Raw genomic sequence first — 13,376 nt, 5'->3', positions numbered from 1 at the left:
TAAAGAAAAGTTTGTAGTTACAGTAACAAAGTGAAAACTTATCAACAATTATATATTTTTGAAAAGAAAATATTATCAACCTATTAGCACTTATGGCAAGTTTGCACTTTAGGCCAATGGCAATCAACACATTAAGCAGAATCTAGTCTTCACATCAGAATTGTGTGTGATACCTCTACCCTTTTCACAATTACCCCAATCAGTGATACAATTCTTCTCTTACAGAACAAATTTCTGCCTGATATTACAGCTCCCTTTGTCCACATACTCCATTCTGATTACTTTGTGTGGAAACATAATTTTTACTTACAAAAAAAAGGTACCAGTATCAGCTCACCACTATCCCTTCCCATTGCTAATATTTATTATTATTATTATTCAGGCCACCATGGAGTCAAAAGACTCATTGTGGGAGGTCCTTCCTAAGAACATAAAGTCTGTCAAGACTCATCGAGGGGAGGTTCCCCCTAAGAAACACAGTCTATCATACCACTCGTTAAACTCATTGACCGTTCTCGCCCTCACCACTCTATCAGGCAATGCCCACGGCTCAACCACCCTCCATGCAAAGAAACCACTCCTCACCCTCTTGCTCACAGTTTCCTTTCGTAACTTCCAGGGATAGCCTCTTGTCATCACTCCTTCCTGCTGTTCAACCAAGTGAAAGAATTCCCCAGTGTCAACCCTGTAACCACCTCTCAACAGTTTAAAAGTCTCAATCATATCACCTCTCCTTCTATCTGCCAAACTCTGCAGTCCACATTCCCTCAGCCGATTCTCATAACTATCCTTGTACAGTTCTGAGACCACCTTTGTCATCCGTCTTTGTATCTTTTCCACAGTTAATTTATCCCCTTCAAATCCTGGGGACCAAATCTGAGAACAATAATCCAAGTGTGGTCTGATCAGAGACTTATACAACGGAATGATAACCCTCTTATCTCTGCAGGTCAGTGTCTTTCTCATAATTGCAGCAATCCTCTGTGTTACCTTCACCACCTTTGCAATATGTCCCCTAAACTTCAGGTTTCTATCAATCATCAACCCCAGATCTCTTGTCTCCCCAACTTCCTCCAGTATAACTCCTCTTATAGAGTATGCAGCATCCCATCAATGTTTCCCAAACCTCAAGACCTTACATTTTGCTGCATTAAACTGACACCCACCTCCCCCATTCATTTGCCCATCTATCTAGCTTATTGAAATCCTCTTGCAGGGCTACCACATCTGCACTATTACTAATAATCCTTCCCAGCTTCGCATCATCCACAAACAACTGAATATCCCCTTGCAATCCACTGGCAATGTCATTGATATAAAGGTTAAACAATATAGGTCCTAGTACTGAGCCCTGTGGGACCCCACTTGTAACCTTCTGTCTCCTTGAAACTGCTCCACCATACACAGCTCTCTGATACCTATCAGACAGCCAATCCTGAATCCAGTTGACCAATCTGAATACAGACCCATGTGTTGCAACTTAAATATCAGCTTATCATGTGGCACCCTGTCAAATTCCTTTGCTAAGTCTAAGAAAATTGCAGTATATGCCTTTCCCTCATCTAATGTTCTTGTAACTTTATTATAAAAGGCTAGCATATTGCTAAAACAAGAGCACCCTTTCACAAATCAATGTTGACTCTCACAAATAACATTACCCTCATCTGCCCAATGCTCTATACGGTTCTTCACTACTTCCAAGATCTTACTAACTACTGATGACACACAAACTGGCCTATAATTAGACACTTCCAGTCTACTACCATCCTTATGCAATGGCATTATCTTACCTTCCTTCCATTCCCTGGGCACCTTTGCCGAAGCCAGACTTTCATTGAAAAGCCAGGTTAAAGGCACTGTCAGTTCCCTAGCACATTCTCTCAAAACTCGTGGTGAAATACCATCCAGTCCCAAAGCTTTATTGACATCTAGAGTTCTCAGTATCTGAAACACACTCTCCTCCTGTACCTCTAAACCTTGAACCTGTCCTATCCCTCTAGCATTAAAACTGACTCCTCCAGGATGAAATACTCCAATAAAGTGGTCATTGAACAATTCCACTATGTCCTCTGCATCAATCACTCTATTCCCATTTTTATCCCACAATATCATTCTTCCACAGTCATTTCTCCTCCTACTGGCCACATATCTCAAAAATTCCCTAGGATTTTCTTTGGATCTTAGAGCCAATCTCCTCTCATATTCCAGTTTCGCTTTCCTTACCACACTAGTCACTCTTCTGGCCTGTGTCTTATATTCTTCACGCATCCTCTCTTCACCTGTCTCCTTATATCTCTTCCATAGCCTCTTTTTCACATGCAATCCTGTTTAATATTGTTTGTCATCCACTTTACTCCAAATTGCGTCCTCTTCTTCACTCGTGGTATACAACTTACCATTGCTGATAACAAATATTCTTTCACAATTTCCCATGCACTAATGATATCCCGGCCATCCAATTCCTCGCTCCATGAAACTTCCCGTAGTTGACGTCTAAGACTATTATAATCACCTGCCTTATAATTCCACATAAGTTCCCGCCTCTTTGATACTCCTGCATGTCTGCTCATTTTCCAAGTCAAAACCATACGGTCACTCTCTCCAACTGGTGGGAGAGAAGTCAACTCAGATATTATCAACTCTTCTGATGCTGTAACCAAATCCAAAACTTTTGAACCTCTTGTTCCCTCTGTTACATGTTGCCCAAGACATTTGTCCCTCAAGAATTCTAGAAATTCCATATCACTATTGCTACATGCATCTTACTCTCTCCAATTTATACTACTGTATTTAAAATCTCCCATAACAATCATTCTTTTTGCACTTGCCAAACTTAGCTGTCTAAACATCTCCTGGTCCCCATCCTCCGTGCTTCTGGGTCTGTAGCAACACCCCACTAAATATCCTGTCTTGGCTACCTCTACCTCACGCCATATGCTCTCAAAATCATTTGTCTCACTTCCTTCCAAACCTCCACTCTTAGAGGACATAGGTCATCACTTATCATAAGCAGTACCCCACCACCACGCTTTCCCCTCCTATCCTGACGAAAAATGCTATACCCAGCGACTTCTATTCCTGTTATTATATCTTCTTCTGTCAACCATCTCAGTGATCCCAATAATTTTTCGCCAGGCTGATGCTATCTGCGCTACCAATTCCTCTCCCTTATTCCGGATACTCCTGGCATTAGTATAAAGCATATAAATGCCATTGTTTCTATACCCAGCATTATCCCTTCTAGACTCCACTGCGCTCAGTGTTACCTGACATCGTCTCCCTTCTCCAAAGTATCTATTCCCACAAGAGGCCACCCCTGCTATCATCCTCCCTGGGACACACTGACTCGTTCAGAACAGCAATCTCTCCAGATGCCTACGTCCTTCCTCATTCAAATGTAAACGGTCTCTCTCATACAATTCCTCTCCTTCCTCAAATGCACTCCAAGCATCCACATATACAACACATCTCATGTCACACATTCTTGCTATTATACCATTCAATATCACCGCTCTTCTGCTCAGGTCATCATTATCATACCTAGGCAACACACACACTATTTTTCCTCTCTCTGTCTTCTTCCATTCAGTCTCAAGCAAAAACCTCATATCTCTCGCTGCCTGACTTACATTACCACTCAAGTCATTCGTTCCTACCATCACAATCATCTCATCCACCTTTTCACCTCTCTTAATTGCCATAGCCACCCTTTCTATTGTTCCTCCTGGCAAACACTCCTCACGCATCCTATCTTGAACACCACGGATCATTGAGTCGCCATACATTATACCTCTTACCATTCCCTCTCTCCTATTGTTTCCATTCTCTCCTCTTCTTTCATTCCCATAGGTCTCTCTCATTCCCTCTCCTCTACTGCTGTTCTCTCTTCTAGCATTTCCATACCTCTCTCTCCTACTGTTTCCATTCTCTCCTCTTCTAGCACTCCCGTACATCTCTCTCATTCCCTCTCTCCTACTGTTTCCATTTTCTCCACTTCTAGCACTTCCATATCCCTCTCTCATTCTGTCTCTCCTAATGTTTCCATCCTCTTGTCTTCTAGCATTCCCATACCTCTCTCATTCCATCTCTCCTACCGTTTCCATTCTCTCCTCTTCTAACACTTCCATATCTCTCTCTCATTCCGTCTCTCCTACTATTTCCATCCTCTCGTCTGCTAGCATTCCCATACCTCTCTCTCATTCCCTCTCTTCTACTGTTTCCATTCTCTCCTCTTCTAGCACCCCCATACCTCTCGCTCATACTCCCTAAATTCTCTCTCTCTCCTACTCTGATTCTCCTTGCATTTATCTCTTCCATTCTCCTAATCTTATCTTTCATACTTCTGCTCTCATTCACAAGACATTCCACCTCCTCTTTCAACTCATCTATCTCCCTCTGCAGGTCAGTCACTCTTAATCTAAATTCACTCTCCCAAACAAAACCATCTCCTAAACTTTCACAGTCACTCACACCTTCCACACTATCAACTATTATTTTCTCATTCATATATATCTTTTTTTCATTCTCTCCTATCACACTACTTGTCTTCCTACATTCATTCCCCATTCCTGGAGCAACAAAGTCTGATATCGATATTTCTAATGCACTTATTTCCTCCAACTGCCTGCATTTTGTGCATATACGCTCTCCACTCTCTTTCACAAGCCACATATCTAATTCCTGAGACGCATACATGCCGCAAGTACTGCATGCCACAAAGTCCCTTATGATATTGCTAATAATTGAGTTCTTAAATGGCGGAGGACTTGGAGATATGTCACTTGCCACTGCTGCTGAATCCATCATCATTCCTTACTGCCGAGTAGCGTAATCGTTAATTATTCAATTAATAAATTCTGTTAAATAAATAGAAAAAAAAGTACAAACAATTACAAACAAAACATTTAAGTACACTAAATTAAATGAAATATAACTAAATACAGTAATGAAAACTTAGCTTCATTTTGTCTTCCACTGTTATGCATTTGATTCCGAAGGTAACCAAAATATATTATATCGCGACAAAATATATTATATATTATATACAGCAACTAACTTCCAAAAAACAACCACTGAAATACACTCGTATTCAGAGAAACAATTTAGCACTCAAAAACGTAGAAAAATGGGAAAAAAAAACGGACTATTCACCAATTAAAAATCACTTTCTTCTACACAGCCCAAATTCACTGCCACATGCTTCGGCGACGCTGGCATGGAAGCTTTTGAGTAATATGCTCTAAATTTGTTTACTTTAAAACCTACAGTTTGACTCTAATATGTGGATAATGTTTTCATTATCTGGCTACACCTTCTGCCACACTTTAAGCATCTTCCTCAACCACCTGAACAAACAACACAAACACATACAATTTACCATTGAAATTGAAAACCAAAGCTCATTTCCTTTTCTGGACACTCTTGTCACATGTCTTCCCTCAGACAGTCTATTCTTCAACATAGCAGCCATTGCGAACTCCTACCATCACTCGTCACAAAAATTTGGAGTCATTAACATCCTCAAAAAAAGCTGTAACAGTCTGCTGTAATGAGCAAGCTCTTAAGCAAGAATTACAAATTATTAGCACATACATTTATAAACAATGGCTATAGCAAAAATACCATCAATAAAATTCTTCACAAAATTTACACCTAAAAATGCAAATAATACTGATTCCAGTAAAACCATAGCTATTACATACACATTAAAGGGATATCAGATAAATAGAATTCTACACCATTAGAAGTTTAATGCTACTTTTAAATCACTTACAAAATTTAAAAAGAAAAACCATTTTCAATCTATTGCACCAGTAACTTATATTATATTGGTGAAATTGGAAGCATAATTCCAATCTGGAAAAAAAGAACACCTGATCAAATTTAATAATTTTGGTAATCAGGCCTCTCTGATCATGCTCTTAACGTCCTACACTAAACTGATTAGAAAGGAGCCTGTTCCTTACATCATACAAAAATTTGGTAGGAATGGAAATTTAAGGACTCATGTTAAAAGCTTAATGGAGTGAAACAGCACTGGGAAAGGATTAAGTCATCTCACTGAAACAAGGGTTATAGGTACTATAGGCTAGTGTTTTAATGACACCATATTGTTGAAAGGGGGGGCGGGGACAGGTCATGGAGAAAGTTTGTGAATGTATCTGCCTATGAAAACTCTAACCCATTGAGTTTATAACCTTTGTTCCAATGGGACCTCTCTTGCAGCAGAACTCAATCATATACACCACACTTTTTTATCTAATGGCTATAGTTCCCACAGTATCAAAGAATGCCTGTGTAGTGGAAGTGGCACTTGCATCCTCTGCACTAGGCCAAGATCAAGTTCAAGCTTAAGTTCAAGTCTAGTTGCAGACTGGAGGAAATTTTTCTAAGCCTTTCTTCGACCTGTTCCTGAGTTAGTCAATCTCTGGCACGGGCAAGTGGTTTTTTTCATCCCGTAAAATCAAGAAAATTGATCATAGAACTCCACATTCAAGAGAATAAATTCAAATTCAAATATTTAATTCATAAATAATTAAAAATTATTATTCTGGAGAGAGCTTTGTTCACCAAGCATGCTGAAGTGCAAATTCAGTTTCATTCTGCCTTTGTGTATGTGTGTGTATTACAAGTGTCATATTGTACTCTATGATGATGATGATGACTCTGTAACTGAGAGATAATACTGAAAGAATTATATACTATTTTTAAACCTTTTCTATTACTGTTTCATTCATTAAATTTTTAACTCCAGCTTCTCCAAGCACTTTAGCCTTAACATATGCAAATTTTAGGAATCCTGTGAAATTTTAATCACCATCCTAATATAAACAATAATGATGGCCTAAAAATCCCAGGAATGTGAATGCCACACACACACACACACACACACACACACACACACACACACACACATTCATCCCACATAATTTCTGTTTCAAGTTTTACAACCAGCCCTCATTAGGTCTCTAAGCAACAATTTCAACTCTTATTTCATATATTGGCTACCATCAATACTGTTTTTGTTTTAGTTAATCTGTAAGTTACCTCTAGCCCAAACTTTTATTGTAATTTATCTATTAGTAATCTCTAACCAAACAGATGGCATGATTCTTGCATTTGACATAGTGTTTTTTTTTTTTTCACCAGAGGTTAGGCTAGTAATAGCGTTAACAGTTGACCAGATTCGTGAGATTTTGCTATGTATTGTAATGCAAGTTGTCTCGTGTGTGTGTGTGTACACATGCACTGCTTGGAAAGAAGTCAAAGGACACTCCTATGGACAACTTACTCCAAGTCAGTGCAACTGTGTCTGGGTGAAATTGCTGCGTGAAAGGAACTGACGAAATTTGAAAGAGATATTGTGATAGGATGCCATGCAGGCCTATCTCTTCAGCAAATTGACAAATTGGGCTATCCCAGGTCAACAATCAGTGATATTGTAACGAATGAGATCCCATGCATTATTGTAGATTTGAGTATTAACTCTTTATTCTAATTTGCAGTGCGCTTCTGCTTTCGTAACCTTTCTTACTTATTCTATTGCGTACTATGTTTATCCACCTTTTGTATTTACTAGTCATATGCCTATGAACACTGGAAAATTTATTTGTTAAGACTGCGGCACCAGTATTTCTATATCAGCATAAGAGTCAGTAATACATCGGAGGATAGATCTCTGTCTCTTACTAGCATAAATTCCTTCAATAAAGGTTACATAAACAGTCGTGGTTCTGAAGTACTTAAACTACACTTTTAATGCCTTAGTTGTTTCCCGCTCACAGATCGGAGGTTATTTAGGAACAGTGCATTGTAAAAATAAAAGATCAGGTGCACTCTATTGATATATAATTAAAACACATTTATTTACATTTATAACAAAGTACATTAATTAAACGATAGGGAGGTTACGCTCTCTACCTATCCATCAGACTTTTAGCATAAAGAAACAAACTTTCCCTTTTCAATACTAAATGACTATACAATATAATTATTCAATTACTTCTCTGCTTATTAAATCAAATTATTGAAACTAATTTACTCACAAAGAGGTTAGCTAGCTATGCCAAGTTATCTCACAAATTATATTCCAATTAAGAACAAATCAGAGGACTCTCCTATAGACACTTCTTATTACTATTTCTTATCAGTCCATCTGTAACGTATCTCCTAGATTACAAAAGGAATGTACAATAAAAGATGGAACAAACTTACAGAGGCTCTGTGTTGCACACTTATCCAAAGGTCCTGCACTAAAGTCCCTATGCATTTCCTTTCATCTCAGGCCTTAGGCTTCCATCTGGAGAGTCTTACTTGAAGGGGTATTTCGTCGGGATATTAGCAGGCGTTGGACTGCCATTTTCCGGTACCCGAAAAGCTCAGGCAAGAGGTTTCAGCATACGGGCTTGAAGATCGCTCTGCGGCTTTTGGCTTCCATTGACCTCCCGCGGCAAAATGACAACCGACCGACACTGTCTCGGGTATTTACATCGGCTGTTCTCTTGTCATTCCCATTCTTCTCCTCTGGCATGGGTTCACTGTAGCATCTGGTCCTCTGGATCCTACTGCCGATATTTCTGCCTCTAACTGCTGACTCCGATAACTGCTGACCCCGATGTTCGGCTCAGTCCCTTTTTATTTCACGTTCTCCGGGACCGTGCACCAAGGGTTGTAACCCCTAAAGAATTCAGCACAACTCCTTGATCTTCTGTTTTTTTTAAGACCGACCCATTCTTTCTTCTCCTCTGTGCACTCCTTTAATCTCATCTTGTCAGGCAGCTGAACGTTGTCTGAACCTTAGTGATCTCTTTGACACTGACGTAGAAGGTGTTTATACGCAGAGCTCGCAAACAACTTTCTCATACGCTTAAATCATAAACAACTTTCTTGTGCCCTTATACATAGCTATTATACAAAGTTCTGGTGGCATAGCATTGCCTTTATTTTTGACATTCTATAAATTTTTGTTAAAGCAGTAAGTACAGTCAATTCCCATGGAGTTATTTACATTAATATTTAGCATAAAATATATAGAGACATACAAGGTTATTTTTGTAACAATCTCATGAGACTTGATCTCTGTAAAAATCAATGTAAAGCACTTTGGTACTTCCAAGCTACATCAAGTTTTACAATACCATACTGAGATGGAAGCACAGGGAGTTAACTGCAATTGCTACCCAGAGTGGATGACCCTCTACACCCACCGAATGTAGCTGTAAGGTGCTTTGAAGGATAATAAGTAAACACTGTCATTTGTCAGCCAACACGTTACATGCAGAGTGCCCAGCATTGACTGGAACACAATCTGCACAAAAACATTCAGAACCAAGGCTCACAACATGCATTTCCATGGTAAGACCACAATATGCAATCCCCACATTATCTGACCCAATATTCAGCATTGTCTTCAGTGGTGCAAAGAGCATGTACAATGGAATATGAAAGCTTAGAAAACCATATTGTGGAGTAATGAATCACACTACACCAGTAGCGGCCCGTGAATCTTTAAGTGGGGGTGCTGCCTATACAAAATAATTTTTAAAAAAATTATTTTTTTCCTAATTAGTAACCAATTTATTAATAAATAAATCTGTAAATTTATTTATTAATAAATTGGTTACTGATTAGGAAAAAAGATAAAAAGCAAGACAATGCACCATTGTCTTGCTTTTTCAGCAAGACAGTGGTGCATTGTCTTGCTGAAAAAGACAATCATCAGTTCCATAGAAATTATTTTGTATAGGGAGCACTCCCACTTAAAGCTTCACGGGCTGCCACTGCACTACACCCTCTACCAAGCAGGTGGATGGATGTGAGTGATACTCAATGAACATCTCTTACCAGAGCGCATCATCCCCACTATGAAATTTGGAAGTGGTGGTATGGTTCTGTTTTACCTGGTTTGACCTCGGACCTCTGTTTCTGGTGCCATGACACTGAACTCCAAGAAGTATTCGAACATTGTGGACAATGCAATGCTTCCTGCTTTGTGGCATTTCTATGGAACTGATGATTGTCTTTTTCAGCAAGACAATGCACCATATCATTAGTCCTGCTGTGACTGCATGGTTTATGGAAATGAATAGAAATTGAATTGAGCTCTGACTTCAATCCTACTGAACATCTGTGGGATGAACTGGAGCATTGGGTTAGGTCAAGAGATGTCTGTCCTCACAACAGTCCAGGACCTCATTACATGCCTACAGGAAGAATAGTCCAAAATTCCCATTGATCACTATCACTATATATATATATATATATATATGGATACGTATACTCTAGATGATGACCTTGATTTGAAGTTGGAAACATCAGATGATTATTTTGGTTTATATTAAACTAGCTTGATACCCATGCTCCGCTATTGTATTTAACTACTATAAATCCATTTTGGGGTGCTTAAGGGTCAAAGCTGTATAACTGAGAGGAGACCTCCACATAGCCTTTAAAGGAATGCGGAGAACCGACCAGGGCTTCTGACCTAATGTCCAATCCTTACCTTCTCGTGGTGCACCCTGTTGGGTATCTACTTTGATACTGAACGAACGAGGATGGGCTGGCAATTTGGGATTTAGCCGACCAAATTCTATTCTTATTGGTTAAACCAAAATAAAAAATGATGGTACAACATGACAAAATTTCATGCCGGCTGGGGCGTCGCCCGGTTAAACAAGGCCCCCGTTGTTTTCGCCAGGGAACCAGGGCGAACAGCGAAAAGTCAGCTACTGGAACAAATCTGAAAACAAACCCCAACTCAACATCACCAGAGTTAAAGATCGGTACTATCAACGTAAGAAGCCTGAATGGCAAAGAAATGGAGCTAGCTGAGGAATTAGATAAGTACCAGATCGACATAATAGGGGTGACTGAAACAAAAAAGACCAAAACTGGTGAGATCTTTCTGAGCAATAAATACAAAATGTTATATCCAGGCAATGACAATCAAGGAAAAGAAGGAGTAGCCATAGTGTTCAACACAAAATACGAGGCTAATCTTCTTGAATGGCAGTCAGTCTCAAGTAGAGTAATGTGGGCAAATATGAGAATGGGGAACTGGACAATGAGACTTATTGTGCCTATGGTCCCACAGAAGGTTCTACTAAGGTAGAAGTGGAGGAATTTTTTGAGGCTTTAGAAAAAGCAACTGACACAATGAAAAAGGAAAAGTTGGTCCTTGTTGGGGATCTAAATAGCAGAGTAGGAAATGATTGTGAGACATACAAAAATATTTTGGGAAAATTTGGAGAAAAGAGCAAAGCTAATAATAATGGCAAATATCTGTTGGATTTCTGCTCAGGACATGGACTGGTTATTACTAACACTATGTTCCAACATAAAAATGTGCACAAATTCACATTGAGAGAAGAGGCTAGGAATAAGAAAAGTCTCATTGACTATGTTATTGTTGATAGTGATGTTTTCTCCCTGGTGCAGGACACCATAGTGTACAGAGGATTTGAAATTGGAAGTGATCACTATTTAGTCTTGAGCAGGATAAAATTGAATTTCGCATTGAAAAGAATAACATGTAAGAAAGTTTTAAAGCGAATAAAAGTTGAGCAGCTCTCAGATGTGAACTGTAGACTAAAATACAGAAAGATTATTGAAGAAAAAATGAAAGAGTTTGAGAACAGGAATCAAACCTTGGAGATTCAGTGGCAAACTCTGAAGAAAACATTGATTGATTCTGCCAGAGAGGCATGTGGTGAGGTTGTGTGCCAGGATAAAAAAATCAGAACTCCCTGGTGGACACAGGAAGTTAAAGAGGCAGTGAAGGAAAAGAAGAAAGCATATCAAAAGTTCCTGGCAAATAAGTCAGCTTTTACTCTTACAGAATACAGAGACAAATGTAAGAAAGCTAAACAGTGTGTAAAACTAGCTAAACAAAAGTCATGGGAGGACTTTGGCAAGAATATAGAAAATAAATATCAAGAAGGTGGCAAAATATTCTAGAGGTTGTTGAAGAAGCTTAGGAATGGAGGAAAGAGTGCTGTAAAAGGAATTAGAAATGATAAAGGTGACATGAAAACAGGAGAAAAAGATATCCTTGAAGTATGGAGTAATTACTTTGAAAAACTGCTAAATGAAACAAGCAGTGATGACAGCACAGTGATAAAAAACACTGACCAGGCATGCAGTCAGGATTACATATCCATACTTGAAGTAGAAAAAGCCATCAAAGGCTTGAAATGTGGAAAGGCAGCAGGAGTAGATGATATTAGACCAGAAATGCTGAAGTATGGTGGTATAAGAGTCTTACAGTGGCTGCACTTCATAGTTCAGAAAGCCTGAACAGAGGGACGAATTCCCGATGATTGGAGTAGAGCTCTCATAGTACCCATATATAAAAAGGGAAATAAAACTGAATGTGAGAATTACAGAGGTATTTCCCTACTGAGTGTTCCTGGCAAGATCTATGCAAGTATACTTGAGAAACGGTTGAGAAGAATTGTGGAAGAAAAGATTGGTGAAGAACAAGCTAGATTCAGGCCAAATAGAGGCTGTCAGGATCAAATCTTCACTTTACGACAAATAGTCGAGAAAGCATGGGAATATAACACAGATCTGTATTTAAGTTTTGTCGATTTGGAAAAGGCATATGACAAGGTGCCAAGAGAGAAGCTATTCAATACGCTGCAGTTATATGGTGTCAATGGGGCATTATATCAAGCAATACTTAGTCTTTATTTGAGTTGTAAGTCAGCAGTTAGAATTGAAGGAAGTACAGGAAGATGGTTTAATGCTAAATCGGGTGTGAGACAAGGATGTACATTATCCCCTCTGTTATTCATTATCTATATGGATCACATTATGAAGGAATGTGGTATTAAACCTGATATCAAAATTGGAGATGTTAATGTCAGCTCTTTGCTTTATGCGGATGATGTTATACTTCTAAATAAATCCTCTACAAGTCTGCAAGATTCTCTGACTAAATTGAATAGCTGTTGTAATAGATATGGTATAAAGGTCAGCAATAAAAAGACAAAGACAATGAAAATAGGCAGATTCATTGAAAATGTCAACTGTGTTGTGAATGGAGAACCTGTGGAACAAGTAAAACATTTCAGCTACTTAGGCACGATTTTTACTGAAGATGGCAAATTAAATATAGAAATAGACAACAGAATCAGCAAAGCTGGTATGGTGGGAAGTCAATTGAATAAATTCATATGGAATAAGAAAGAAATTAGTCGGAACACTAAATTAGCTGTATACAAGACAGTGTTCAAACCAGTTTTTTTAACTTATGGATCTGAGAGCTGGGTCAGAAGTAAAACACCTGACCAAAGACTAGAGACTGCAGATATGAGAGTCCTGAGATAGATTAGAGGCGTGAACAGATGGCATCAATGGCAATATCATATTAAAAA

General features: G+C 38.8%; 1 protein-coding gene across 1 annotated transcript in view; it reads left to right on the top strand.

Annotated features, from left to right (window-relative positions):
* kug (FAT atypical cadherin kugelei) overlaps positions 1–13,376 on the top strand; it is a 599,114-nt gene that overhangs the window by 377,905 nt on the left and 207,833 nt on the right. The window lies entirely within an intron of this gene.

Source organism: Typopeltis vanoorti, chromosome 2 (genome assembly GCF_054136105.1).
Source record: "Typopeltis vanoorti isolate ZY-2024b chromosome 2, IOZ_Tvanoo_1.0, whole genome shotgun sequence".
In the NCBI taxonomy this organism is placed as follows: domain Eukaryota; kingdom Metazoa; phylum Arthropoda; class Arachnida; order Uropygi; family Thelyphonidae; genus Typopeltis; species Typopeltis vanoorti.
Note: the sequence above shows the minus strand (reverse complement) of the source record. Positions and strands in the feature narration are given on the sequence as shown.